Genomic DNA, 6000 nt, shown 5'->3' with positions numbered 1-6000 from the left:
CCTTACAGGCACATTCTCAACAAGATGTGTAAATGGTTAGAAACTCTTTCACTGGATCCCAGAAATAAGTCTCAAGAAAAGCGAGGTGACACATCTGTCTGTCTCAGAGAAACAAACCATACACACCCCCAAAAATCTATATTGACAACATGAAGCTAAATGCTGTCACAGAACTCTGTTGCCTAGGCAGCATGATACCCAATGTAAGGATAGAAAAGAAAGCAGAAAACTGAAACACAAAGGCCAGCGATATCCTTTGAGAAGCTGTCAAACAGTGGGATGGCAGCAGAGTATCAGCCTCCAAAGCAATTACCGCACTAAGTCCTCTCTCTCTCTCTCCTCTACTTATCCTCACTCCTCTCCCACTAAACTCCCACCGTCACACGTCACAACTCAAGCTGTCCTCATCGTGCTTTGTTTTCATCTCTCACCACCACACTCTTGCTCACACCTTCCCTTCTGCTTCAATCTCCCTTCCCCTTCCCATCTGGCAGACACTTCGCTTTGCATCTTCAAGACCCTTCTGACTTCCAGGAGGCCTTTTCTCTGACTGTATTCACTCATTGTCCTGCCTATTCATTAATTCATTCAATCAATCATATTTATTGAGCGCTTACTGTGTGCAGAGCACTGTACTAAGTGCTTGGGAAGTACAAGTTGGCAACATATAGAGACAGTCCCTACCCAACAACGGGCTCACCCCAGATCACTGAAGCACAACTTTACTCCCCAACCCAGAGCATTTATGTAAAAATCTTTAAAATTGGTTGCTTCCCCATACGATTGATTGATTGATACCTGTACCCAGAGCATTTATGTAAACATCTTTAAAATTGGTTGCTTCCCCATACCTGTAATTTATTTGACTGTCTGTCTCCCACGCTAGATTATAAACTCTTTGAGGACAGGGATCATATCTAACTCTATTGTTCTCTCCCCTGTGCTTCAAACAGTGCTCTGCAGATAGTAAGAAATCAATAAATATTATTGATTAATTAGACCAAACCAAAGGTCTGCAGAGCTGTAGTGGTGTCCAAACTTCTCCCTGGCTGTAAAATCCAGACCCCACTCAGCCATCACTTCTGGCTCCTTTAGTAGTTTCATCAGCATCGTTTATGGGCTAAACGCCATCTCAAATGTTAAGACACATTCACATATGATAGAGTATTAGGGTGAAGCCAGTCACCTAGTATTAACGCTATACTAACCTTAACACAGTTATGCTGAGTGGGACATGAGGAAAATAAATGACAGTAGGGTGGCCAACAGCTGCTGTGATCTGAACTGAAGTTGGGAAACTGAAAGCCAGGGGGACAAAGGAAACATTTTAAGGATAGAATTAATCAATACATCCTATTTTTTGAGCGCATACTGTATGCAGAATGCTAAACTAAGTGCTCGGGAGAGTAGAATATAACAGAGTTGGTAGACATGTTCCCTGCCCACAGTGAGCTTACAGCCAAAAAAGAGAATAAAAGAATAAAGCAAATGCTCAACCAAGCTTCAGTCTAGCTAAAAACTGAGACAACTACTGCAGAGATGAATTTTACACACTGCAAACAAAGAAGAAACTGCTCTCTGAGCTTCTGAATCAAAGAGGCCAAAGTGAAAACAGAATCAGGCACTGTGAATATAAAACATGGCAACACAACAAAGGGCAACATTTGTGGGTGCAACTTTGGCCTTTTCAGTCACTCACCCACAAATAGACTGTGAGTCCCATGTGGAACAGGGATTGCATCCAAACTGATTATCTTGTAACTGCTCCAGCACTTAGTATAGTGCTTGGCATGAAGTTAGCGCTTAATAAATACCCTCATCATATTTCACATTAACGGTGTCAAGTATGGACAACTTTAGGGACTATTGAGACAGAGAAGCAGTTTGGCCTAGTGGATAGTTCACGAGCCTGAGAGTCAGAAGGACCTGGGTTCTAATCCTGGCTCGACTTGTCTGCTGTGACCTTGGGCAAATCACTTTGCTTCTCTGTGCCTCACTTATCTCATCTGTAAAACGGGGATTAAGAATGTGAGTCCGTTGTGGGACGTGGACTAGGTCCAACTTTGTATCTACCCCAGTGTTTAGTACAGTGACTAGCACTTAGTAAGTGCTTAACAAATACCATATATAAAAAAAAGACATGGATAGAGATAGATTTAGAGAGTGAATGAATATGGGTGGTAAATGGTAGGAGGGAATCAAAGATGACAGAAAAGTTGTGAGCTTCTGTGTCAGGGAAGATGATGATGTTTTTGGTACTGATGGGAAATCTAGGAAGAAGAAAACATTTTGGAGGGAAGTTGAAGTCAGCCTTGACTATGCTATTTGTGAACAGAACCCATCCCTTTTTGTTTTTAGGACACTATCACTTGAAGATTTTCCAGGCAATGAAGTATTTCCTCTTTTATGTGAGTAAATTCTAGGCATTGACCAGGTCTGCCTGGATTAAGTGGTGTTTTAGTTAAAAAATTCATCTTGTAACCAAAAGCCTTGGATATATCTAATCCTTGACACCAGAACACTAGTAGGGAGCACATCTTCAAGACATATATTGTATCTTTCAAGACACCTCAGGGAACTTTGGCAACAGCACATATACTTGATTGACAGAGAGTGTTCTGGGCTTTTCCAACTCACAATTTCAATTCCTCAACACTGATGTCATCCCAGGGAGGCTAAAGGCAGCAGGGAAACCAGATGTCTGGCTCCTGCTGTGTCAGACAGGGGGATGAAAGGTCACACAGGAGACAAATTGCAGACTAGAACCCAGGTCCTATTGACCCCCCAGGCCCGTGCTCTATCCATTAGGCCATGCTGCTTCTGGATTTGTTTGGAGTTCTGGATTTGTTTGCAAATGGGGGTTAATTTGGCCTACATTTGGCTCTTAAATCAAGTGAGAGCTTTGTAGATTTTATTTCAGTGGAAAAAAGGCTCAATCTAGGCACCAACATGACATCAAAAAACTCTGATATTTCTCTTAATTGATTTTAATTATATTCAATTCATTTCATTAGCTTTTATTAAATACACATTTCCCACAACATTATAATTCCTCTTCATGTATTAATCCCCTAAAAAATACAATCAAGATGCATCCTTCCACAAACTCAGTTTCGGTTTTCAAGTGTCAGCTAAAAAAATTACTTGCCAACAATGAACAATTCCTATGATCCCATTGGTCCTTGAGAATATTTGTCATTCTTAAGCTTTCAATAGGGCTTTGGAGTCAGAGGTCATGGGTTCAAATCTCAGCTCCACCAATTGTCAGCTGTGTGACTGGGCAAGTCATTCAATTTCTCTGTGCCTCAGTTACCTCAACTGTAAAATGGGGATTAAGATTGTGAGCCTCACATGGGACAACCTGATTAGAACAGTACTTGGCACCTCCTTCCCTTCCCCACAGGACCTGTATATACGTTTGTACAGATTTATTACTCTATTTTACTTGTACATATTTACTATTCTATTTATTTTCTTAATGAGGTGCATCTAGCTTTATTTCTATTTATTCTGATGACTTGACACCTGTCCACATGTTTTGTTTTGTTGTCTGTCTTCCCCTTCTAGACTGTGAGCCCGTTGTTGGATAGGGACCGTCTCTATATGTTGCCAACTTGTACTTCCCAACCACTTAGTACAGTGCTCTGCACACCGTAAGTGCTCAATAAATACAACAATGAATGAATGAGTTAGCATAAACAACTAATTATTTCCCTACAATAGTTCAATAGTGATCCACAAACATTCGTAATCGATAACCTTGAAAATTAATTTATGAATATTCATTAAACGTTCATAGACAAAAATTTAAACTGGATTTATGAATGCTCATATTTAATGTGTGAATAATTAGGATAGAAGGAGGTGGAGTGTCAGTGCTTATTAGGGAATGTGAAAGCAGTCCTTGCTGAAGCTGAATCCAAAAATCTTCCTTATTTAGTGGTAGTTCCCCCCTTCAAGCTAAAAGGAGTTTATGTTTAGAGTCTCAAAACCAGAATTCTTGCTTTGGTTTGAATTTATTTCATGAGATTAACTCCTGATCATCTGTGATAATTGGAGGACACACAACAGCATTGGATAATTGAAATCCACAGATAACTCCAAAGCCTAATTTTAATCAACAGTTGCAATTTCCTACTCTGCTAACCCATTTATACGAGTTACTACCCAGAGCAATACTGTGATTTAGGGCTTTTCTTTCCACTTCCCCCTGCCCAGTCCAATATGGAAGGACTAATGGCAAGTCAAATAGCCAACAGGTAGATAGCTAAAAGGAGAAACATGCGCAGGTAGCTAATAATACTTGAACAATCACTCATTGGCTTTCTCAATTATTCCACTCAGGGGTTTTAAGTCAATGCATCAGAAATCACTTGAGAAATGATGGCTAATGAAGTCTCTACTTTTGCAAATTTGTCAGGGAGGCAGCATGGCCTAATGGGAAGAGAATGGGGCTGAGAGTCAGGAGGCCCAGGTTTGAGTTCCAACCCTGCTACTGTGTGACCTTGGACAAGTCACAACTTATCCTCTCTCGACCTCAGCTTCCCCATCTGTAAAATGGGGAGAAAAAAGATGGGGAGCCTTGTGTGGGACAGGAATTGTGTCGGAGCTCATAAACTTGTATTTATCCCAGAATTTAGCACATCATTATCGATTTTTGAGCACTTACTGTGTGCAGAGGACTGTATTAATTGCTTGGGAGAGTATAACAGAGTTGGTAGACTCTGCCCACAGTGAGATTACAGTCTAGAAGGGGAGACAGATAATTGATATAAATAAATTATGGACACATATGTAAGTGTTGTGGGGGTGATTAAAGTGTGCAAATTGAAGTTCAAGGCTGATGCAGAAGGGGTGGGGGAAGAAGAAATGAGGGCTTAGTGGGGGAAGGCCTTTTGGTGGAGATGTGCTCTTAAGGTTTTGAGAGCAGGGACAATAATAGTCTGTCAGACATGAAATGCAGCATGGCCTAGATAATCAGTATAGCCTATTGGATAGAGCACAGGCCTAGGAGTCAGAAAGATCTGGGTTCTAATCCCAGCTCTGCCACTTGTCTGCTGTGTGACATTGAACAAGTCACTTAACTTCTCTGTGACTCAGTTACATCATCTGTAAAATAGGGATTGCTTGTGAACCCCACGTGGGACAGGGACTGTGTCACAACCCAATTAGCTTGTATCTACCCCCAGAGTTTAGTACAGTGCCTGGCACAGAGTAAGCGCTTAAATACCATTTTGAACAAAAACAAAACAAGAGGGAAGGTCTTCTAGGCCAGAGGCAGGATGTGGACCAGAGATTGCCTGTCATATAGACAAGATCGAGGTACAGTGAGTAGGTTGGCATTAGAGGAGTAGAATACATAGGAGGGGTTGTAGCAGGGAATCAGGGAGGTAAGACAGGAGAAGGCAAGGTGATTGAGTGCTTTAAAGCCTGTGGTAAAGAGGTTCTGTTTGAGGTGGAGGTGGATGGGCAATTACCGGAGGTTCTTGAGGAGTGGAAAAACAGGGACTGAACGTCTGTGTAGAAAAATATCTGGAAAGCAGAGTGAAATATGAACTGGAATGGGGAGAGACAGGAGGCAGGGAAGTCAGTGAGGAGGCTGATGCAGTAATCAAAGTGGGATAGGATAAGTGTTTGGAACAATGTGGTAGCAGTTTGGATGCAGAAGAAAGGGTGGATTTTAGTGAGGTTGTGAAGGGTGAACCAACAGGGTTTGGTGACCAACCTGAATATAAGGGTTGAATGAAAGTCAAGGATAACGCTAAGGTTATGGGCTTGTGAGACAGGGAGAATGGTGATGTTGACTACCATAATGGGGAAGTCACGGGGAGAACAGAGCTTGGGTGAGAAGATAAGGAGTCCTGTTTTGGACATGTAAAGTTTAAGGTGTTGCTGGAACATCTAAGTAGAGGTGTCCTGAAGGCAGGAGGAAAAGCAAGACTAGAGGAGAGAGATCAGGGCTGGAGATGCAGACTTGGAAATCATCCACATAGGGGTGGT

This window comes from Tachyglossus aculeatus, chromosome X1 (genome assembly GCF_015852505.1).
Source record: "Tachyglossus aculeatus isolate mTacAcu1 chromosome X1, mTacAcu1.pri, whole genome shotgun sequence".
Classification (NCBI taxonomy): domain Eukaryota; kingdom Metazoa; phylum Chordata; class Mammalia; order Monotremata; family Tachyglossidae; genus Tachyglossus; species Tachyglossus aculeatus.
Note: the sequence above shows the minus strand (reverse complement) of the source record.